Source organism: Nothobranchius furzeri, chromosome 12 (genome assembly GCF_043380555.1).
Source record: "Nothobranchius furzeri strain GRZ-AD chromosome 12, NfurGRZ-RIMD1, whole genome shotgun sequence".
NCBI lineage: Eukaryota > Metazoa > Chordata > Actinopteri > Cyprinodontiformes > Nothobranchiidae > Nothobranchius > Nothobranchius furzeri.
In genome coordinates this window covers 39,198,101-39,223,641 of record NC_091752.1, presented here as the reverse complement: position 1 = coordinate 39,223,641, position 25,541 = coordinate 39,198,101, and the positions used below count along the sequence as shown (strand labels likewise).

At 43.0% G+C, this 25,541-nt stretch overlaps 2 long non-coding RNA genes across 2 annotated transcripts in view; one reads left to right on the top strand and one right to left on the bottom strand.

The window, feature by feature from the left end:
- The window catches only part of LOC129166855 (uncharacterized), a 254,229-nt gene that overhangs the window by 6,526 nt on the left and 222,162 nt on the right, over window positions 1-25,541 (bottom strand). The gene's annotated exons all lie outside the window — the stretch shown is intronic.
- On the top strand, window positions 4,174-4,843 carry LOC129166727 (uncharacterized). The gene is made up of 2 exons (XR_011515713.1): window positions 4,174-4,275; window positions 4,618-4,843. It is a non-coding gene; the product is annotated as an uncharacterized lncRNA (long non-coding RNA).

Here is a 25,541-nt window from a genome sequence, read left to right as displayed (position 1 = left end):
TTCTGAATCTCTTTTACCAGACTCTGCCAAGCAATGACGTATTATCAACAGTTCTACAATTTTAAATTTCTCCTCCCTCTTTGACTTTGTACCTCCTTCGTCTGATGACGTAGAGCTCCTTACCAACTCATTTAATGATCACTGCCTCAAAATTCTAGATCAGGTCGCCCCTTACAAAACCAGCCGCAGTTCCAGTGCCTCCAGTTCACCCTGGCTGAACAACCAGATTCTTGATCTTAGACGCTCCTATAGAAAAGCGGAACAACGGTGGAAGAGGACAGGTTTGGTTGTTCATCGCGAATATTTTAAAGAACTTCTAGAGTCATACAACAAAGCTGTAGAAAATGCCAGGTCTTCTTTCTTCAGCAACCTCATATGTCAAAATAAGAATAATCCTAAGGTTTTGTTTGATACCATCTCCAGCATCGTTTCTTCTCCTCCGCAGCAGGCTCAGCTATCTTCAGCTGATTGTAACACCTTTCTCCACTTTTTTGCCAACAAGGTGCTGAATCTGAGATCCAGCATTCCACCAGCCCTCCCCCCTCAGGAGGGGAGGCCCCCCCAGTGCTCCAAATCTTTCACCTCCTTCTCCCCAATTACACTAAATGACTTAGCCTCAATAATCAGTCAGTTGAAGCTCTCATCATGCTCATCAGTCATCTTACCTCCCTCTGTCTTAGTCGGGTCCCTTGCCTCCATCAGTCCATCTCTGTTGACTATGATAAACAGCTCACTGGACCAAGGTTGTGTTCCATTTACTTTAAAAATGCAGTAGTGACTCCTCTCTTAAAGAAACCCAACCTTGACGCCAGCTCCACCAGTAACTTTAGGCCCATTTCTAAACCACCTTTCATCAGTAAAGTACTTGAGAAGGTTGTGGAAACCCAACTCAGATCCTGGTTTTCCAAGTCAAAGATCTCTGACCCCTTCCAATCTGGCTTTCTGAAGCAGCACTCAACCGAGACTGCTCTAGTAAGGGTGCATAATGACCTCCTGGTGGCTGCTGATGCTGGGAAATGCTTTGTCATGGTCCTGCTTGACCTCAGTGCAGCTTTTGACACTGTAGACCACAACGTACTACTAAACAGGTTAAATGCCCTGGCTGGGATTTCAGGTTCTGCTCTAGACTGGCTCTATTCCTATCTCACAAACAGAACATTCACAGTGAAGTCAGAAACCTTCTCTTCAGACACTGCCTCTCTAACATGTGGGGTTCCACAAGGTTCAGTTCTAGGGCCTCTACTATTCACATTCTATATTCTTCCTCTAGCTGGCATCATTCAATCTTTCCCAGACATCTCCTACCACATATACGCTGACGATATACAGCTCTATATGTCCTTCATGCCACACCAGTTGGACAGGCTGGCCACCCTTGTACTCTGCCTGACCCAGATCAGTAACTGGCTGTCCAGCAACTTTCTTGTTCTCAACGCCAACAAGACAGAGACCCTGATCTCTGCACCCCCGGAACTTCAACCAAAAATCGAGCAGGAAATTGCCTCCTTTTGCCCATCAGCCAAGGCCACTTTAATGCTCTTTTTACTGGTCTCAGCAAAACCTACCTCTCACGCCTTCAAGCCATCCAAACTGCAGCAGCCAGACTCCTGACCAAATCCAGCAGACGAGGTCACATCACCCCAGTTTTACAGTCCCTCCACTGGCTCCCGGTAGAATTTAGAATACAGTTTAAAGTTTTAGTGCTGACCTATAGAGCTCTTAACAACCAGGCTCCAAGCTATTTATCCGAGCTTTTATCCCCCCCCACACACCACTTCACGGAACCTCCGATCCACATCTGAAAACCTCCTGGCTGTTCCTCGAACCAGACTAAAAACCAAAGGGGACAGGGCCTTTCAGTCTATTGCCCCAGACTTTGGAATAGTCTGCCTGCAAATATCTGTCTCTTGAAATCTGTAAAGGTCTTCAAAAAACATCTTAAAACTCACCTTTTCATCCAGGCTTTCCCCCGCTAAATATTCTAAAAGATTGTATTGTTCTTGTTCACACCGTGACTTTGTTTTTACTCCTGATTTTGGTTACTATTGTTATCACTGCTATTGTTTTTATGATGTTTTTATTGGTTTGAGGTATTTGCCCTGATTTTACTCATGGTGTTCAGCGCTTTGTGATTTATATCTTTGATAGGTGCTATATAAATAAACTTTACTTACTTACTTACTTACACTCGGGTGAAGAGAGGGGCAGAGCTGTGAACTGACCAGTACCTGGTGGTGAGTTGGTTCAGATGGTGGGGGAGGATGCCCGTCCGACCAGACAGGCCAAAAGGTATTGCGAGGGTCTGCTGGGAACGTCTGGAAGAGCCTTCCGTCAGAAGGAGCTTCAATTTCCACCTCCGACAGAACTTCCAAAATGTTCCGGGGGAGGCGGGGGACATTGCGTCTGAATGGACCCTGTTCCTTGCCTCCATTGTTGAGGTGGCCGACCGGAGTTGTGGTCGCAGGATCGTCGGTGCCTGTCGAGGTAGCAACCCCCGAACTCGCTGGTGGACACCGGTGGTTAGGGATGCTGTCAAGCTGAAGAAAGAGTCCTATCAGGTCTTCAGTGCGCTTCCAACACTATCTATAGTGGGGACGGTGTGCTGCTGACCTCTAGTCAGGACGTTGTGGATCGGTGGGCAGAATACTTGGAAGACCTCCTCAGTCCCACCGACACGTCTTCCAGTGAGGAAGCAGAGTCTGGTGACTTTGAGCTGGCCTCAAATCTCTGGTGCTGAAGTCACTGAGGTGGTTAAAAAGCTCCTCTGTGGCAAGGCTCCAGGGGTGGACGAGATCCGCCCGGAGGTTCTTACAGAGCAAGTAAAGTCTAAATTAACTTTTTTTTGCTGATGAACTGTATAAATGAGTGTCTAATAGTGTTTTAAATGTGTGTATTCATTATTTTAGCATTTTGGTGCATTTTCTTTAAAAATTAAAAATTCTGCCTAAATACTACAGTATAGCTCCACCTTCAGCTTTAAACATAGAATTTGACTCATTTTGAATAAATTTTAGCCAATGGCTAAAGAGTAAGATACTACGTAAACCAGTAGAGTACTACGTAGCAGCTCTCTGTCAAAGTTATAAAAGGATCGAGCGTCTCGGCCACGCCTTGTGGCGAGTTGGGAGTTGGATTTGCAAGCGAGTGTAGGAGGCTAGCCGTAGTTCAGCATTAGCATATAGCATTAGCATATCCTAGTCTTTAGCATAGCTTTTAGTGTTATACATACTTATTTAGTGTTAGCTTGGCTGTTGGATATTGTAGTTTAGTTAGTGTTTGGCTGTTAGTGTAATTAGGAAAGTAGTTAGGGTTTAGTGCTCCATATCGTGTTAGCATGGTGAGATGGTGTAGTGTAGTATGGTTGCGGTGGCTCTGTGGGCATTTTACCCGCGATTCTGCACGCCTCAGTTTGAAGAGGGAGGCTGTGCCCACCGTGGCTCTTCCGCGATTTAGATGCAGCCCTACGACTCTGCTCCCCCACCACGGTGGGCTCCTGTCTGAGGTGAGTCAGCTAAATAAAGTTTTAACATCTTCTAAAGAAAATTCCCTACCTAAATGCAAAGTCCGAGAGACGTGGTTCACTTCCTTTAGCTAGTCAGTCGGTAATTCTGCAACAGTGTCTCTAACTAACGCAGCACCAGTTGACAGACAGCATTACAGCGTGAAATCCAGCTTGTGAACAGGTTCTGTGAGGAATTCTGTTCAGGAGGTCGCATTTCAGGCTCTCCACATCATATGTGACTGACTTTTACGTTATAACAATGATCACACACTAGGAATGTTATAAAGCGCCTTTATAGGACAGTTTCTTTTGTATTTTATCTGACTTTGTAAACTCCCAACAACAATGTGCTTCTATTTTTTTTTTCAGGCTAAATCTACCCAAGACACTGGCTGTCAGACTGATTTAGCTGCAAGAATGCACTTGTCCAGGCTGATGTGAAGTTTTACCGGCGTAGCAAAGGTGAATTATTTTTAATAATCTTCTATGTAAACATTTTATTATTACCTTCTAGTTTTAATTTGTTTTACAGATTATTGTTACACGTGATTTTATGCTCTTTTAAACATTTATAAATGTGCTGCTTCTTTGTTTTTCTACATAGCCATACAGAAGAGCTCACAGCCTCAGTGTGTCTTGTGACACAAGGATCATGACGGAAATTCATCTTCCAGAAAGTCAGAGCAGCGTCCACACCCCTGACGATGTGAGGTGTCTGCTGTTGATTCCAGCTTCCACCTCAGTGACAGTGCAAGCTCAGTGAACTGTTCAAGGTAAAAAAATTAAAACATTTCAGAATTTTTAAGATATTAACAAATAAGTATGTGATTACATCATGACATCATGAAGGAGGCTACTGATTCTGGCCCTGTGACACTTGGTGGTGACGTGTGAGCTGATTCACCTGGTAAATAACTTTTACATTAAATATTTTGTTTTTGCTATCGAAAGTAAATTAACTAAAAACCTAATTATTGCAGGACTCTCAGCAAAATATGGACTCTACACCATGAGGCAGGCACAAGTTAATACTTATAAGACTACATAAGGTGAGCAACACCACATATTATTGTACACTGTCCTGGATTTGTTTTCTTTCTGCATCTCATCATTAGCCTGGCTGATCACCTGATAACCCCTGTCATCTGGTTGTGACAGCATGAGGATGTCCTCACACACCTGTAACCTATCAGCTCATCTGGCAGAATAGAGAGAGAAGAGACAACACCACATCTCCTGTTCCTGGAAAGCCTTCAGCCATCCTTCGATGACTGAGAACCTCCATCAGCTCTGTCTCCTGTCTGCCTACAATTATTATAATAAATATTGTGTTTGACAAGTTTTTTGTGCTGCCAAATATCTCATTTTGATTCCAGTTTTGATATTTTAATGGATATTTATAAATTACATTAATTTAATTATCACATTGTCGCATGTTTAACTAGCTCTATTGTGATTAATTAAACTAGCACCTCACTGTTAAAAGCTCGTTTTAATTTCAAGCATGTTTAAGTATTTATGGACATGAACAAAAATAGGAAATATATCAATTGAGATTTATTTAATTAATATAACAAATAAGGGGGAAAGAGTCATTGAAAGGCACATTCTTCTGGAAGCTCCTGATCCTGATGACACCAGCAGAGGAGACCCTGCAGACACCAGAGGACCTAGAACCGAGAGAGCAGCTGTTATTAGTAAATAAATAAAGAAATCAGGGCAGTTTTAGTGGGCTGAACACATTACAGAATAATTTTCTCATGGGATATTTTCATAACTTTATGCAGCAGACTGTAGCTTGAGCCCAGGGCTGTTAAGCAGCTCAGCTATTTGTTGCTGATTAAAACCAGGTGTGTTGAAGCAGATAAACCTCTAACACATGCTGAATACTAGCTCTAGGGCCGTGGAGACAAACCCTGCAGCTAATCTGATGCTATGGCTAACGGCTACTTACATTCAGAGATGGTTCTGTTGGGTCGGTTCCTGTAGTTTCAGGCAACTCACAAGCTCAAAACAATAATAAGGCTCAGGTCTGCTCGTCTCCTCCAAATAGACTTGGTCCCTTTCTTCTCGAGTGTCTGTGTAAGGAGGGGGAGAAACGTCCTCTACTTCTAATGACTGCTCAGAGTGAAGGGAGCTAGCATCGTCTAGTTAGCCGTCGTCTTCGTCACTGCCGCGGCTCCGCCCTCTCGGTCCTCCAGGCAACGCCTACTAATGTTGCAGTTTTTAAAATTGATACGTGGGTGGAGTAAGACTCTGAGGGGGGAGTGACAACTTCTTTAAGGCTCTGGATGTTGTGGGGCTGTGTTGCCTGAGGCAACTCTGCAATATCGCGTGAACTTCGGGGGCAGTCCCACTGGACTGGCAGACTGGGGTGGTAGTTCCCTTATTTAAAAAGGGGGACTGCAGGGTGTGTTCCAACTACAGGGGGATCACACTCCTGAGCCTTCCTGGTAAGGTCTATTCAGGGGGTTCTTGAGAGGAGGGTCTGTTGGATTGTTGAACCTCAGATTCAGGAGGAGCAATGTGGTTTTCATCCTGGCCGTGGAACACTGGACCAGCTCTGTGTCCTTAGGGAGATCCTGGAGGGTGCGTGTGAATTTGCCCAACCAGTCTACATGTGCTTCCTGGATTTGGAGAAGGCATTTGACCGCGTCCTTTGGGGGGCCCTGTTGGGGGTACTCCGGGAGTATGGGGAACCAGGCCCTCTGATATGGTCTGTTGGGTCCCTGTATGACCGGTGTCAGAGCTTGGTCCGCATTGCCGGCAGTAAGTCGGGCTCATTCCCAGTGAGAGTTGGACTCCGCCAAGGCTGCCCTCAATTCTGTTCATAACCTTTATGGACAGGATTTCTAGGTGCAGCCAACATGTGGAGGGCATCCATTTTGGTGGCCTGAGGATCAGGTCCCGTTGGCTTCATCAGAATGTGATCTTCAGCTTTCACTGGAGCGGTTCGCAGCCGAGTGTAAAGCAGCTGGGATGAGAATCAGCTCCTCTAAATCTGAGACCATGGTCTTGATTCGGAAAAGGATAGAATGCCCTCTCTGGGTCAGGGATGAGGTCCTGCCCCAAGTGGAGGAGTTTAAGTATCTCAGGGTCTTGTTCACGAGTGAGGGAAAACTGGAGCGTGAGATCGATAGGCAGATTGGTGCTGCATCTGCAGTGATGCGGGCATTGTACCGGTCTGTCGTGGTGAAGAGAGAGCTTAGTCAGAAGGCAAAGCTCTCGATTTACCGGTCAATCTACGTTCCTACCCTCACCTATGGTCATGAGCTTTGGGTAGTGACCGAAAGAACAAGATACAAGCGGCCGAAATGAGTTTTTTCCGAAGAGTGGCTGGGCTCTCCCTTAGAGATAGGGTGAGAAGCTCGGTCATCCGGGAGGGACTCGGAGTAGACACCCTGCTCCTCCACATCGAGAGGAGGCAGTTGAGGTGGCTCGGGCATCTGGTCAGGATGCCTCCTGGATGCCTCCCTGGTGAGGTTTTCTGGGCAGTCCAACCGGGAGGAGACCTAAGGTAGACCCAGGACACAGTGGAGGGACTGTGTCTCTCACCTGGCCAGGGAACGCCTTGGGATTCCCCCAGAGGAGCTGACCCAAGTGGCTGGGGTGAGGGAAGTCTGGGCCTCTCGCCTTAGGCTACTGCCCCCGCGACACGACTCCGAATAAGTGGATGAAAATGGATGGATGAATGAATCATACCCTGCAAATTAAATCAAAGCTAACAGGTATAAGGATATTAATTAATATGCAAACTTTAAAACCAGAAACAAGACACTTATGACCTGGTGGGGAACCGGAGCATCTTATAAATAAAAACTAAGTATGGTTGCAGAATTTGATTGATACTATGAGTGACACAGATTGAATGTTCCTGTAAAACACAAGGAAATAATGAGACAGACAACCAGTGAGGTTCGTCAATGCCTCACTTCTGCCATATTTAATAAAATCATATGCATTTTCCAATTTACAGCATAACAGTGCTTTGTAGACAAACACATGTGACCACTAAATCCCCCACATATCTCCTGTTACCCTTTTATATAATGTAAGTCACCTTACATGAATTTTTTCAATACTTCTTTAACCTGGCTTTAACATCAACCTGGTAGTGCTGGACATAATAACCCATTTAGCTCAACACTCAAATAAATGAAAGAAACAACATTATATCAAAGTCAAACAATGTCAGACCAAACACAACTTATATAACCCAAAACCAACTTGAAATAAGTATCAAAGCAACTCAAAATGGCGGCCATTGCGTCGCCCTGACTAGCTTCCTAAGTCTTTTAGCTTTACAAACACGACACATTACAGAGTTCACCAACTGATTCATACACCCACTTCTAGCGGTGGTTCTTACAAGTATTTTAAAACCCCGTTCATGTAGTTTTTACTGAGTTACTGACCTGTAAAACACAGGGAAATAATGAGACAGGTGACCAGTGACATTCCTCGCTGCCTCGCTTCTGCCATATGGGAGAGAAAGGCCGGCTAATTGGCTATACTGTCTCATGAGGCAGTGCACCCCCTTCTGGTCTGCAGGTGTAACTACAACTCGCATAATGTTATCCCCAAAGTCACTTTTTCTGAAACAAATACAAATCTTTAAATGTGATTCCTCCACCACACAGCAGAACACCTCCAGTCATATATTATTTGTTGAGATAAAACATCAAAGTTGCAGAGCAAACAGAGTCAGTGGTAGAGTCCAAATTCTGTTGTCTGAAGCTACTTTTCCTCCAGCTGACTTATATGTCCTAAAAACAGGTGCACCAAAGCTTTTTTCCCCCAAAACTTGCAGCATTCATTCCTATTAGAAACCAATGCAAATGTATTAAAACTATGAGTAAACTTGATCATTAAACACTGGTAGACAAATGATTTTTGTTCAACCACCAGAGTCAGTGTTGAAAAATTATCTGTCTTTGGGATAATCTTGTGCCAAGAAATGAGCGCTTTTATCCAACTCTGTTTGTGGCATTGATGCTAATCCTTTTTTTTTATTACAGTCACTAGAGAACCTGCAGGATTCCTCAGCAAAGAATAATGTTTAACTCAGTTTCCATAAATCACTAAGTGAATGTATCAGAATCCCCAAGCTTGTGAATCCAAGGAGCAAATAAGTGCATCTATGACTGTGGAGTGTTGCTCTATCTCGACTTTAGCTAATGTTTTTTAACTCAAGCCAACCACTCAACAGATTTTTTTATTCCCAAGTGCACACTTAAAGCGTGTTCACAAGTGCACCCTCAACTGCTTTTGTAGTTTGGCTGAAATTACAGACAGTGAAAACTGACTACCTCTCAAATTTACATGAGCACTGAAGTGGCTCTTCAAAATTAAAGCTGTTGTCTGTACATGACTTTGAACAAAAGCACACATACCACAATGCAGTTCAGAGATTCTGACCAGCTAGATGTAGGGGGTAAATATACAGTAGTTGTTTTTAAGCTTAATATATTACCTCTACTTATGATCAATAAGCTGTAATATTCCATATAAATATAGGATATCAACCTTATTGGTCTTTGAATGTTTAATCAGAAGATTGTAGGATTCTTTGCTTCTTCAGGGATCAAAAACACTTATCAATTCAGACAGAGTCAGGTTTATAAAAATTAAGAATGTATTTTCCAAACAATTAAATATATGACAAGTTAACTAAGACTGATGTGATGGATGAATCTAAGTGGATGGGATGGGATGTATGGTGATTGAATGGTGTGTGTTTATCAGAATCTTGTATCTAGAAGAACTGAGTTCTGGATGTGAAAAAGAATTTGTCGTCGTCGTCGTCTTCCTCCTTAGGGAGGCGTCCAGGAGGCATACAGACCAGATGCCCAAACAACCTCAACTGACTCCTTTCGATCCGGAGGAGCAGCGGTTCTACTCCGAGTCCCTCCCGAATGTCCGAGCTCCTCACCCTATCTCTAAGGCTGAGCCCAGCCACCCTACGGAGGAAACTCATTTCGGCCACTTGTATCCGCGATCTTGTTCTTTCGGTCATTACCCAAAGCTTATGACCATAGGTGAGGATTGGGACATAGATTGACCGGTAAATCCTGGCTTTCTGGCTCAGCTCCCTCTTCACCACAACAGATCGGCTCAGCGTCCGCATCACTGCAGACGCCGAACCAATCTGCCTGTCGATCTCCCGGTCCCTCCTACCCTCACTCGTGAACAAGACCCCAAGATACTTAAACTCCTCCACTTGAGGTAGGCCCTCTCTCCCAACCCGGAGTTGGCAAGCCACCCTTTTCCGGTCGAGAACCATGGTCTCAGATTTGGAGGTGCTGATCCTCATCCCAGCCGCTTCACACTCGGCCGTGAACCTACCCAGCAAGAGCTGAAGGTCAGAGCTGCATGAAGCTAGGAGGACCACATCATCCGCAAAAGGCAGAGACGAGATTCTCCTGCCACCAAACTCGACACACGCCACACCATGGCTGCGCCTAGAAATTCTGTCCATAAAGGTAATGAACAGAAACGGTGACAAAGGGCAGCCCCGGTGGAGTCCAACCCTCACCGGGAACAGGTCCGACTTACTACCGGCTATGCGTACCAAACTCACGCTCCTCTGGTAAAGGGACTGAATGGCCCTTATCAAAAGACCACCCACCCCATACTCCTGGAGCGTCCCCCACAGGGTGCCCTTGGGGACACGGTCATAAGCCTTCTCCAAATCCACAAAACGCTTGTGGATTGGTTGGGCAAACTCCCATAACCCCTCCATCCCCCTTGCAAGGGAATAGAGCTGGTCCACAGTTCCACGGCCAGGACAAAAACCACATTGCTCCTCCTCAATCTGAGATTCAACTATCGATCGGAACCTCCTCTCCAGTACCTTGGAGTAGACCTTTTCAGGGAGGCTGAGGAGTGTGATCCCCCTATAGTTGGAACACACCCTCAGGTCACCCTTCTTAAAGATGGGGACCACCACCCAAGTCTGCCACTCCACAGGATCTGCCCCCGATGACCACGCAATTTTGCAGAGACGTGTCAACCATGACAGCCCTACAACATCCAGAGCCTTGAGATACCCAGGACGAATCTCATCCACCCCCGGTGCTCCGCCGCTGTGTAGTTGTTTGACTACCTCAGCAACTTCTGCCCCCGAGATTGGACAGTCCATCCCCAGGTCTCCCGGCTCTGGTTCCTCCTCGGAATGCGCATAGGTGGGATTGAGGAGCTCCTCAAAATATTCCTTCTACCGTCCGACTATACCCCCAGTTGACGTCAGCAGCTCCTCATCCCCACTGTAAACAGTGTCAGCGAGTTGCTGCCTCACTCTCCTGAGGCGCCGGACAGTTTGCCAGAACCTCTTTGGAGCCGATCGGTAGTCTTTCTCCATGGCCTCACCAAACTCCTCCCACACCCGAGATTTTGCCTCGGCAACAGCCACTGCTGCACCCCGCTTGGTTATCTGGTACCTGTCTGCTGCCTCCGGAGACCCACAGACCAGCCATGCCCTGTAGGCCTCCTTCTTCAGCCTGACGGCTCCCCGAACCTCTGGTGTCCACCAGCGGGTACGGGGGTTACCACCACGACTGGCACCGGCCACCTTGCTACCACAGCTAGCAACAGCCGCCTCAACAATCGCAGAGTGGAACAAGGCCCACTCAGAGTCAAAATTGGAATGATGAATCACTCCGCAAGCGACTCTGTTTGGATATTCTCATATTATGATTTACTTGGCCAATCGGGATGTGCCATGTTAGGAGGTGTTAATAAACAAACCTCAGAACATCACACCTTCTTTCAGATACAGGATACTCTTATTTGTGGGTAAGAAAATCTATGTGCAGAATTTACTTTAATTTATCTCCAATGGACATTGTGTCTCAATGTAGATAATGATTCACTTGTTAAACCAAACATTACTGATCATAACATCATAATATTCATTTCAACTTCAGTAATTCAAGCACAGATTAATCAACCTTATTATTATTCATCAACCATTATTGTCCATTCAACCATATGATTATTTACTGATTATTTAACTTATGCTGTTGTAAAAGTTTTCACTTTATTCAGAGGCATGAGGAATCCGGTAGAAGCAATAAGGGAAGCTTAGGCCTTCAACGGGAACAGTTTGTTGACAATATAGGGCCATTCCCATCTGTACCTGCTCCGCACGGGCTGGGCAGCCCCCGTCGGCCCCAGCCTGGCCCGAGTGATTCCTCACTTTCCTCACGTCCCTGCTCTGGAATGCAGACGTGACTGAGCATGCAGGCGGTCCCCAGAAATCGGCGGGAGAAATTGGCGCGAAGATGTCAGTGATGTCATGCATCAGCGACCATTTGAGCCGCCCTTGATATTGTTTTTGTAAATATTGATGTTGATATTTGTGTAGTGTTGTAAACAATGGAGAACTTTGTTGTGTTATATTTCATGGTTCTGCGCTTGTGGCTCGTTTTGGGGGCCAGACTCCGCGCTAGACAGGCCGAAAGGCGTCGCCTGAGGAGGGATGAGAGGAGGATTAAATCTGCAAAGCATCGCCGAAGAAGAAGAAGAAGAAAATATCATTTCTATAGCGCCTCTCAAGATAAAAATCACGAGGCGCTTCACAAAAACAAAAAAGAAAATGTTAAAATAATAAAAAGCATTTAGAAAATTTTTAAAAATATATTTAAAATGAGCAAAAATAGCCATTAGGGATTTAAAAGAAAAAATGTTAAGAAAGAGAGAGAGAGAGTGAATAGGAAAGAGAGAAATCAGTGGATCCTGAGGAAGTTGGAATAGGTGGGGAGAGCAGAATAAAGAGAGATGGGTTGAAGAAGGTAATACAAAAGCCAGCTTGAACAAGTGAGTCTTCAGCTGCTTTTTGAAGGAGACCACTGAGTCCACTGATCTCAGGCTCAGGGGGAGAGAGTTCCAGAGTCTGGGGGCCACAGCAGCAAATGATCTGTCACCTTTGGTCTTTAGCCTGGTGCGCTGCACAACCAGTAGGCTTTGATCACTGGACCTCAGGGACCTGCTGGGGGTGTAGGGACTAAGAAGATCACCAATGTAAGATGGTGCTTGTCCATGTAAGGCCCTATAGACCAGAACCAGTGAAGCTGGAGGAGAAGTGGGGTGATGTGGGTGTATTTGGAGGACTTGGTCAGAAGCCGAGCACAGGCATTCTGAACCACCTGTAGACAGTTCAGGGAGGTTCTGCTCAGACACGTGAAAAGAGAGTTACAGTAGTCTAAGCGTGAGGAGATGAAGGTGTAGATAACTGTCTCAAGTTCAGAGCGAGACAGAATGGGACTCAGCTTAGCAATGTTCCTGAGATGGAAGAAGGAAGAGCAAACAAGAGAACTGACATGAGAATCCAGGGTGAGCGCTGAGTCAAAGGTCACGCCAAGATTCCTGACAGAAGGTTTGGCGTGGGAAGCAAGCTGACCAAGAGAGTCTCTGACGTTGGGGACCAGCTTGTCTGGGGCACAGACGAGGATCTCAGTCTTAAGCTTGGTTTATGCTTGACGCATTCACTTTCCGCACGGTGATGCGGCTCGCGGATGGAACGAGCTTCACAACTCGCAGCGTTTATGGTTTGTGCGGCTTGTCTGCGGTGAGCCAATATTCTCCCAAACTGAACGGGGCAGCATGGAGCTCTACGGCATGCATCCAACACCACACCATAGTAGAAGTAGAAATTACTGTTTACAACATGGCATTTCAGCATTTTAACAGCGTCCTCATCTTTTCCAACAGTGCAAGCTATTTCTCTCCAAGAATTATTAACAACATGTTGATCACGGTGATCTCTGAGAGCTGAATCATACAAATGTCTGTATTTACGAACCTCTGCCATACTAGTTCTTGCCAGTCCGCCATGTTTTTCCGCGTCCGTCCGTCCGCGTGGTTAGAAATGTTCCTAGGTGCGCGTTGCGGAAATTTTGGGCCGTGCAGAGGCGCGGTGGAGGGGCGTGGTTGTTAAAATGATGCAATTTCGCCACGCGGAGCGCTGCGGACCTCGCGGATGCGTCAAGCATAAACCAACTTACTTCATTCAGCTGTAGAAAGCTCCCATGAAAGCTGTTCATCAAGAGCAGCTGCGAGTTGTTTAGCCACAACCTTTTCCAAGATCTTGGAGATGAACGGAAGTTTAGAGATGGGTCTGAAGCTGCTATGGAGAGAGGGGTCGAGACTCTGTATTTTAAGAAGCGGGTGGATTACAGCGCTCTTAAAGTAAGCAGGGACCTGACCAGAAACCAGAGAAGCATTAATTATAGAGAGCACGCTGGGACCGATGGACTGAAAAGCACTTTTAAACAAAGATGAGGGTAAGCTGTCGAGGGTGTTAAACAGCACCTTGGGGTTCCCTTTGCTCTGGGACACCAGGTTGGAGAAATAGGAAACCCTAGCGTCTCTGACTGCAGAGTTAAAGGATGACAGAAGATCCTTTAGGTGCAGCAGATGGACGTGGAGATGGGTTTTCTTCCACAAACACTCAATTTTTCTGCATTGGCGCTTCAGGCTGCGAAGGCTGTCAGTAAACCAGGGGGTAGGGTTCACTGCAGGAACTGATGTGGTTCTGACAGGACAGATGTTGTCCAGAATGGAGAGGCAGTGCTCGTTAAACTGAGAAGTTAAGGAATCTGGGTCGTTATCAGAAGAACATGGTGGATCAAAAGCAGCAGAAAAATTGCTAGCTGTGCTCTCATTAAGAAAACGAGAACTAACCATACGGCGAGCAGGAGGTGGGGACGCAGAAACTGACAAGTTAAAGAAAATGCAATGGTGATCTGAAATATAAACATCCTCAGGACAAACACTGTCAGCATTTAGACTCAGGGTAAAAACAAGGTCTAGAGTGTGCCCCCTGGTGTATGTGGGGCCAGAAACATGCTGGGTAAAGTTGAAGGTGTCCATAAGGCTGGAGAAATTCATGGCAAAGTGATCAGAGGGATCATCCACGTGGATGTTAAAATCACCAACAATCACCAGTCTGGACAGCTTCACAGTGGAGGATAGAAAGTCACTAAACTCCTGAAGGAAAGAGCTCTTTGGACCAGGTGGACGATAAACCACAGCACAGTAGAACGGGTCCTTACGCCTGACTTTAATCAGCTGCAGTTCAAAGGAAGCAAAGTGACCAGAGGTTGTAGAGCTACATGGAAGATGGTCTCTGAAAACAACAGCTAGACCTCAACCACCACCAGAACCCCGGGGCTGGCTAAGAAAAGAATAACCACTCGGGCAGAGTTCAATCAGACCAGAATAATCAGATGTTTGCTGCCAAACTTCAGTCAGAAACAGAAAATCCGAGTCATACTGGAAGCCATTCTGAAGCAGTAAAACACATTGCTGCGATTACAACGCAGACGACACATCCTGGTAATTGCTAAAATTATAATTCTAACGTGCGTGTTTCATACACTTCAAGTTAATAAAGTGAATTGTTCATTTACTGTAATGACTTCTTAGATGGGTTTTATCTATTTCTGGGTTCTATTTTTACTTGGTAGCATTCTGAAATTTTAACTGTGTTTTTAAATAGCTTTGTACCTTATACCTGTCCCCTATACTCTGTAGCACTTTGAGATTACCTCTGTAATGTAAAGCACATTATAAAAAATATTATTATTATTATTATTAATATCCATCAAAAGGTTGTTGAAAATGCTTTAAAATTATGTCCAGTTGTTGAAAAATAATGTCAGCTTCATGAAATATTACTATAAAAATAGGGTCTAAAGTACATAGGGCACTGGTCTAGCGTCTTTGGGCGACACCATATTAGAGGCTCTGTTTCTTTCTGGTCAGTTCAGGGTCCTGTGCCTGTCGATGATGTCACACTAGATGATTGGCTGCACATGCGACTTACTGCATTCAAAAGCATTTAGGCAGTAACAAACACAACTTTAATACTCTCTCAAAAACATATGTGAAAGAACAGGATTGAAAAAGAGATGCAATATATTTTGGCTGAGCGGTACTGCCGTAGTATGATGATGTAATTGGTAGGCGCAGGGCCCCGAGCAGATCCAAAAACCACGCCAGAAAACTACATATAGCATTCTCTCAATGGAATTAACTAAAGAACCATTACATTTGAGAAGTCACACCGAGGTCACATGCTTTCTGCTCCACAGGAAATATCATTAACCGTAATATTTTTGTAAACTAGCATCAGTTACTGCGATTTGGTGTAAAACTACCCAGAAATGTATGCATGTACTGCCCCCTAGTGGCAGGAAACTACACACTGCCACCTCAGAGACAACAGTAGCTCAGGAGGTGGAGCGGATTGTCCAGTAATTGGAAGGTTGCAGGTTTGATCCTAGCTCCGACCAGAGAATGCTGTTGTGTCCCTGAGCGAGACACTTAACCCGTCTTGCTTGCTGGTGGTGGTCAGAGGGACTGGTGGCGCCTGTGCTCGGCAGCCTCGCCTCTGTCAGTGCGTCCCAGAGCAGCTGTGGCTACATCGTAGCTCATAACCATCAGCGTGTGAATGTGTGTGTGAATGGGTGTGTGAATGGGTGAATGACTGATTGTGAAGAGGGCACTATACAAATACAGATCATTTACCATTATTAATAATAATAATAATAATAATAATAATAATAATAATAATAATAATAATAAACTTTATTTGATATAGCAAAATTCATACAAGAAATGCAACTCAAAGTGCTTTACAAATTATAATGACCCCATATACTCACATTCCCTCCCATCCCCAGGATTGTAAAAGCATTTTAACAACAATGCCCCCTCATTACACTCATGGTGTCACACGCACACACACACACACACACACACACACACACACACACACACACACACACACACACACACACACACACACACACACACACACACACACACACACAAACACACACAACATAAGAAAGAAAATAAAACACACTGGGCTGAGTTCAGATGAGCCAGAAAAGCTAAGTTAAGGAAACACCATTAGGGTAAGTACATTATTACAGAAAAATAAAAAAAAGATGTTTCAGGTTAGATGTGTTTTAATTATCTGAATATCTTAGTTGCAGCAATTATCTTCTCCAGAACAACTAGAGAGTGAGATACTTTGTAAAAAATTTGAAAAATCAACTCTAATGTAACTTTTGGTGTCAAGTAATGTCACAGAACTCACCTGACCCTACATGCATTGTTTAAATTGGATGAACTTGTTAAGTGAAATAAAAAAATGTGTAGCCACATCCCATAAACATGGAGTATAATAAACTCTTTTCATTTCAAAATTCACCATCTTCAAAAAAACAACAAATGTTGTGTTTACATTTAAATAATTCAGTTTTTTCCCTCTCAAAGTGTGTAAACATTTTTGAGAACTCACAAAAAATCAAAAAAATAATAATCTCTTTCATTAAAGACTGAAACTGTGCAAGATCATTTATTTTTTCTTGATAAAATAAAGTTTTAAAAGGAAATAAATGTCTTCCTCAGACACAACAAAAACTGACAGAGGAACACCAGTTTGGTTTTGGGTCACAGACATCTGATTAACTGGGCCAACCTCCATGACCTTCTCTTACTGAACAACCTTTGACTAATGGAGGAAATAACTCATAATAAAGAAAATATGTCCTGGCTGAGATTATGTTTACAGTAAATGACAAGAAAAATAGAGTAAATCCTAAAATGGGTTGACCGCATATTAACATGTATATTACGTTTACACTTTTGGAACAGGATAAACAGCAGAGTCTCAGCAGAGGCAGACAAGCAAACCCAAAAGGCGTTAAATCAATGAGCCTCAGTGGAAAGCAACTAAAACATAAATGCTGGAGATACAAAGAGGCAGGAAGCAGGAACAGGGAATCTGAAAATGAGCTGAGAAACCGAAAACAACAGCAGGTGGAACGAATGAGCAAAACAAGGTTGAGAAATGAGACAAATGCTGTCAAAACAGACCAGCACATTTTCACAAACTATTAAAACTTAAGAATTAAAGATTTCATCAGCTCTTTTTTTAATCACAGGTTTTGTAGTTTAGAATAATAATTAATAGATTAAATCACTTGAGGCAAGTCTTTGTGTGTGTGTGCGTGCGTGCGTGTGCGTGTGTGTGTGTGTGTGTGTGTGTGTGTGTGTGTGTGTGTGTGTGTGTGTGTGTGTGTGTGTGCACCATAAATAACTCACCCAAATGTGTTTCTTTAGTAAAATGGGCCAGAATATTTTTAGTTTTATGTTGTGCCTATATGGGCTAAAAACGGGTATTTGGTTACGGGGATGAATATTTTTTTTAAGTTCCAGGTTATATTTCAAACTGTTTTTATGCATTCTGGCAAACAGACATTTTTCAGCTCTACAGTAGCTTAAAAACACTTTGGAAGAGCTTTTGCAAAACCATAGAAGATCTTGTATAAACTATAAGCATTCACACTCTGAACAACTCAGCAACTAAACAGCAGCTTTACCATGGGCGTCACTAGGATTGAGATATAGCGGGGGCGTAGCCCCAGGAGCTTGACCTTGAACATTTTTTGTCACACCCTGCACAAACTTTGTCAATTAATTCATTATATGAAGAACATTTAACAAAACCTATTATTTTATCACTTTATTTTCCTTTCTTACCTTTGTGCATTTTCTCTCTTCTTTTTATAAAAAATAACACTTAATCAGTTCATTAGTGGGGTCTATGTTGAAGAAATATTTTATGTAAGTCCATTAAAAATTAGATATGTTATATTTCCAAATAAAGCTATCAATTTCAGTCTGCTGCACTTAACGGGGGGGATGTTGTAGTCATTTATTTAATTTGTTTAATTACAACTTGTTTAATTATAAATGTTACTGAAATGTGACAATAAAGAACAAATGAATAATTGTCAAACTTTTATTCTGCCAAATGAGTGTGCAGTTGACAGTTTTAATATATGAATAACACTGCGATGATATGGAATGTAGGAGTATGTAATTAACAATTACAAGACAAAATAACAGTATATATAAAAATATCCAGCATTAAGGTTAAATTACATTAAACTAGTTCAGTTAAATCATTTCAAAACAGCATACCGGTATACTATACAATAGAGATAGTGGCATTGTTAGTAAAATCAGATTCATTTATAGTTTAAAGTTAGAAATTTTAAGACATCAATCAAAGTGAGATCTTTGTCTGATTATTTTGTTGATGTTTCCATTAAAAGGTAAAATTTTACTGGCTACTTGTCACTGTTTTCTCTACAGCACTCACTTATCTCATTAAATGACCCATTATTGATTGTCCCTGAGCTTACATCCTTCCCTCCAATTACGGGTGATAACTGAGACTCAATAAAGATTCAGACTTTGTTTCCAGTTATTGATTTAATAAAAGGACAGACTATATGAAGGTGAACCACCATATTCTGTAACACCCCGTGACAAAATATGAATGATACGTTACTGCATTGAAGCCTGCCAGTAATCTCATAATAAAATGAATCAATGCATCTATCAGATTTGTGGTTCTTCCTCATAAAAGTGTTTATAATAAATGTCACGGGCCCAAAGCTGCACTTGGGGCTGATTATATCTGTGAGTAAGAGGGTGAGTTGCAGTAATCGGGTTCAAATTTTACGTGTTTGTTTTTCATCGCATCAGAACTAATGTATGAGTGTGATTTCAGCACATGCATACATTAACTTGCATGACTAATTTTGTCGATTTGTGTTGCATCGTGGGTGTTTTTATCACGTCATTTTTGAGAGCTGTACCTTTGCATATGCATGTGTTATGTGAATGGTATGAATGTGGATAAGGGGTTGTAATAAGCAGCTTTTAACTTGTGAATTGCGTTCTTGTGACATTTGATGATCCACTGTGTCTTCAGCCATTACCTTTCTGGGCTGAAACTTCTGGTGGCACACTGTAAATAAAATATACAGGACCTCACTGTTGAGTTTGCAGTTTCAATGTGTTTGAATAATTTGTGCAACAAATATTCTTCCAAAAGGATCATAAAGTAGTCGTAGTCACCTCTATGAAGACCTCTGCATGCCCCCTCGACATTTTACCCTCGTCTTTGTCTAAAAATGCTTTTCAGTCCATCGGTCCCAGGGTGCTCTCTATAATTAATGCTTCTCTGGTTTCTGGTCAGGTCCCTGCTTACTTTAAGAACGCTGTAATCCACCCGCTTCTTAAAAAGCTGAGTTTTGACGCCTCTCTCCATGGCAGCTTCAGACCCATCTCTAAACTTCCGTTCATCTCCAAGATCTTGGAAAAGGTTGTGGCTAAACAATTCACAGCTGCTCTTGATGAACATAACATCATTGATAGCTTCCAGTCAGGTTTTTGTAGAGCTCATTCTACTGAAACAGCTCTTCTTAGGGTCTCTAATGACCTTCTGACTCACAGTGATGCAGGGGACTGTTCTGTTCTGGTCCTGCTGGACCTGACTGCAGCCTTTGACACTGTTGACCATCACCTCAATCAATCAATCAATCAATCAATCAATCAAAGCTTTATTTATAAAGCGCCTTCCGCAACCCTGTCAGGAAGCCCAAAGCGCTGAACATGGTACAGTTGTAAGTAATTATACTGAATAAATCAACAATAAAAGAAATTCAAATTACAAAATACAAATTACAAAATACAAAATGGAAATTACAAGATAGATGAAACATTCCGGTAAAATACAAATGTGTGAGACACAATTGGATTGAGTGGATGGATTGAGTGTACCAATGAAAACTGTGGAATGGATTCAACATAATAGAGTGCCATAATCAAACATGTTCTGGAAACGCCAAGCGGAGAAGGTGTGTTTTTAGGTGATTCTTAAAGACTGGCAGAGAAGGGGACAGCCTAACTGGGACACCTAGACCGAGGGACAGCGAGCAGGCCTTGGTCAGAGGAGCGCAGAGTGCGTGATGGGGAATGTCTGTTCAGGAGTGTGGCCAGATATGGGGGAGCACCACCCTGGAAGAAATGATAAACAAAGACGAGTATTTTGAATTGTGAGCGATAGGAAATCGGAAGCCAGTGCAGGGAGGCCAGAACTGGACTGATGTGGTCCCGTTGCCTGGTCCCAGTCAGGAACCTGGCAGCGCTGTTCTGCACAACCTGTAGGCGACGCAGTGTTGACTGACACAACCCTGCGTAGAGAGAGTTGCAGTAGTCAAGCCGAGAAATTACAAAGGCATGCAGTACCCGCTCCAGGTGGGCTCTCGACAGCATATGCTTGATTTTAGCAAGGCGTCTCAGGTGAAAGAAACTGGACCGGATCACAGAATTGATGTGAGCATCAAATTTAAGTCCTACATCAAGTTTCACCCCCAAACTGGTAACAACTGGTTTTGAGTATGGAGAAAGAGGGCCAAGATCAGCATAACGATCCACATTCCTGCTGTTGGGGTGAAAAACAATGAGCTCTGTCTTTCCCTCATTCAGATAGATAGTTGGACATTAGCCAAGACTTCACCTCATTAACACAGGAGACAAAGGACTGAATAGAGTGACCTTTCTCCTGACACAATGGAGAGTAAATCTGGCAATCGTCAGCATAGAGATGGAATGATAGGCCATGTTTACGAAAGATTGACCCCAGAGGTAGCAGATAAATGGCAAACAAAAGTGGACCAAGGATCGACCCCTGTGGGACCCCCCACCGGAGCCCCTCCCAAGAAGAAAAAACATCACCCAGTTTAACACAGAATGTCCTGTTTTGGAGATACGATCTAAACCAGTCCAGAGCTGACCCTTTGACCTGCTACTGGAGAGGCTGAGAGACTGGGTAGGCCAATCAGGATCTGCTCTGGAGTGGTTCTCCTCTTATCTTTCTGAGTGCTCCTTTTCTGTGGCCGTCTCCAAGTTTAGGTCCTCCACCACCTCTCTTACCCATGGTGTCCCACAAGGTTCTGTGCTGGTGCCTCTACTTTTCCTCCTCTATCTGCTTCCTCTTCAGCACATCCTGAGCTCTTTTAAAGGAATCTCCTACCATCTTTATTCAGATGGCATCCAACTGTACATCTCCTTTAAGCCCCATGAGATGTCTACGCTGCAGCTGTTACACACCTGCTTCAAAACCTGGATGGCTGGGAGCTTTCTACAGCTGAATGAAGATAAGACTGGGATCCTCATCTGTGCCCCAGACAAGCTGGTTCCCAAAGTCAGAGACTCTCTTGGTCAGCTTGCTTCTCACACCAAATCCTCTGTCAGGAATCTTGGTGTGACCTTTGACCCAGCTCTCACCCTGGATTCTCATGTCAGTTCTCTTGTTCGCTCTTCCTTCTGCCATCTCAGGAACATTGCTAAGCTGAGTCCCATTCTGTCCCGCTCTGAACTTGAGACAGTTATCCCCACCTTTATCTCCTCACGCTTAGACTACTGTAACTCTCTTTTCACGTCTTTGAGCAGAACCTCTCTGAACCGTCTACAGGTGGTTCAGAATGCCTGTGCTCGGCTTCTGACCAAGTCCTCCGAATACACCCACATCACCCCGCTTCTCCTCCAGCGTCATTGGCTGCCAGTCAACTTCAGGGTTCATTTCAAGATCCTGGTTCTGGTCTATAGGGCCTTACATGGACAAGCACCATCTTACATTGGTGATTTTCTTAGTCCCTACACCCCCTGCAGGTCACTGAGGTCCAGTGATCAAAGCCTACTGGTTGTGCAGCACCAGGCTAAAGACCAAAGGTGACAGATCATTTGCTGCTGTGGCCCCAGACTCTGGACCTCTCTGCCCCTGAGCCTGAGATCAGTGGACTCAGTGGTCTCCTTTAAAAAGCAGATGAAGACTCACTTGTTCAAGCTGGTTTTTGTATGACCTTCTTCACCACTTTCTCTTTATTCTGCTCTCCCCACCTATTCCACCTTCCTCAGGATCCACTGACTTCCCTCTTTCCTATTCACTCTGTCTCTTTCTTGACATTTTTTATCACAATTGTCTATTTTTTGCTAATTTTAAATATATTTTTAACCATTTTCTAAATTATTTTCATATCTTTACATTTTCGTTTTTGTGAAGCACCTCGTGATTTTTATCTTGAGAAGTGCTATAGAAATGAAATTTTCTTCTTCTTCTTTCTCCCAGCATCCACCAAATTAATGTCTTTGTGTTAGATGTTGTGGCGAAAGGCTTCCATGCAGCTACTTGACCTTGGAACTCAACTCTATGAAGCTCACAATAATTCCAGAGAAGGTTTGAACCTGTTAGGCTCGCAAGAACAAGGTGACATTTATTCGTATCAAATAAGCACTATGTCATCCAGTGGGAACAAAAATACCTAAAACCGCCCTGTTTATGCAGAGGAGAACATCTAGCTGTAAGGAGATGGTTTTGAAGTAACAGCAAGAGACAATACTAAGATCCTTTCTGTTGTGATGTTGAGGACTGACTAGTTTGATTATTTCTGGTATTTATTTGAAATTTTTTTCAACCTTTTTTCTGATTTGATATTTCTCAGACACCTACTGAGTCCTTCGGCCAAAACATACATTTGTTAATAGTCTGAGTCACTTTACTGGATGGCATAATAAAACTCCTAACTACTTTAAACATAACGTGAATGTTAACTTAGGAAGTTTTGAGTCGTCTGATGAAACAGTCTGGTGAACATGTTAATGCTGATAATACCTTGGCTTAGCATTAGACCTTCCTTCTGTTCTTATCCTGCTTCGGTCTGTCAATACGCTTTCTGTGCATAATTGGCTCACCAATTCAATAGAAAAGTGTTCACTGACATGGTGGGTGCATGGACATTGAAACGCACATCTTGTCTATAACAGATTAAATCAAGTTTCCAGGCCTGGATTGATTCCCTATCCTTTCACTGTGACTGTATGCTAGCCTGCACGTCTGTTGCAAGGCTCATGGTTTTATTTCTCTGAAAGTATGAGCTGACATACATCATGTAGAGGTAAGAATATTAAAGAGCAAGTCACCCCCAAATCAACTTTTTTTTGCTGATAAACTAAATAAACGAGTGTCTAATCGTGCTGCAGACACGTGTAGTCAATAATTTGGCATTTCAGTGCATCTTAGTTAACATTTAAATATTCTGCCTAAAACTGGCAGTGTTGTGCCATTGTCATAATACTCATAAAAGCATTAGTGTGTCAGGTGTGTATGTGCACCTACAGCCAGTTTACTTCTGCTTCCCAACTATCACCTATTCAAACCTCTCAAAACATTTACAACATGGACCACCTCTAATTATGCAAGTGTCATTTTTTGCATTTCAGGTTTGTTCATCATGAGCTACGGAACTGCACCTGTCATCTAAAATGTGAGACAAGCTGCTGCTGCTGTGTGTGTGTGTGTGTGTGTGTGTGTGTGTGTGTGTGTGTGTGTGTGTGTGTAAGCCTAATTGTCCAGCTCCCAGGATATTTGTAATGCAACCACAGTTCATTTAGTGACTCTATCTGCCCCAATTAGAGAAGAGCAGAAAGGGATTTAGTCACAACCTCTTATGATAACCACACTAATAGCTTCCTGTGATCCAGAAGAAATAGTCTTAATTATCCCTCTCTCACAGTTCCCTGCTAGCACCTATCTTCACCAGCTGAAATAAAATTAACTGAACTCCGTGGTACTAAAAATCAACCTCTTAGTGTTCAAAAGGGAAGAACTGATAAGGGAAACGAGGCAGAGTGGAGACCAAATTAAGGTTACTGAGGTTATTCTTTTTGTTACTGATTTTGCCAGTGCAAATAATACTTTAGCATTTGCACAGATAAACTTCAAGAACATGGAAATCAATGAGACCTCAGAAGCTTTTAGAGTAGATGTCATCTGATTTTGTTGCAAAGGCCCAAGACCTGTGTCACTTCATCATTATCTGCATCATGTACATCAACCAGGTATTTTCCAGTGCTAAACACAACAAGACCAATGTGTCACCTTATTGTTGTATTATAATCCCACTCTTACCTTTGATCTCCGTCATTCTACAGGTGAAACACGGAAATGAGAACATGGGGCAAAAGGTCATTTATGTCAGTAATCCATCAGAGACTGAGAGACCATCTAAAGGCTCAGGAACCCTCTGCACCTGTTCTGGATTCATTACCTGATTAGAGTGTGACACTAGAAAATTGAATCTTTTCACAATATTCTAACAGTCTGAGATTTAGAATGTGGGTTTTTCATCAGCTGTAAGCCATAATTATAACAGCTATAAATATAGGCTTGTCTGCCTATGCTTGGAATGAGTCTGCCTCGTAATTAGTTTAACCTTTTAAGTTCAATTAGTGAAAATAAATGAACTTTTGCACCATCATATTCAAGTGTTTTGAGTTCCTTGAATTGTAAAGCTACTTGGGTGTGATAAACCAATGTGCTCCACTTTTGGCTTTCAGACAACTCATCATTTAGTACAAGTGATGTCATCCTCACACACACTGGCTCTGGGTCATGAGGTGACTCAAATCTAAGAGTGATTATTGGAGAACTGTTTTCTTCCCAGGACCTAACATGGTGTAAGTGTGAATGTGAATGTGACTGTTGGGAGGTTGTCAGTACACTCCCGTTTCTATTGTAAAAATGTCACAGATATTTTGGGGATATTTTCACCTAAAAGTTACTGGACTTAGTAACATGCTTAGTGAGGACAGGTTTAAAAAAATCATCAGAAAAATCTCATCATGTAAAGGAAACAACACATGAGAACGACCTGTAAGCTGTTAACTTTTTTTTTTTTTTTTTGCTCCATCTATTTCCTTTTTGGTGTCTGTGAGGCATTAAACTTCACCACAAAATGCTTTTCACACCCAAGAAAACTGATACCAGATCACTAAATAATAATCATTTATTGACTAGCCTTGTTCCTAATTCAATTTTAATGGCCAAAAGACTCATTTCTGAAGCTTCTGTTGCTTGTTGTTCTTCTCTTGGTTTGTTCTGTCTTGTTATCTCCATGAGCGATCGTCTCATCAAGCCATCATCTTTCTCACATCTGTCCCTATTATGTTTCTGTGACCCTGAAATAAGTGCTTAATGGAATATCTCAGTGTGTGCACGTTTAAGATCATATCTTTTAATAGCGTGTTGTGAAACGGAAGCTAATGAGAGAATAATTAGTGATGATCTTTTATCTATTATAATATTCAGTTGACACATGAAACTGTTTTT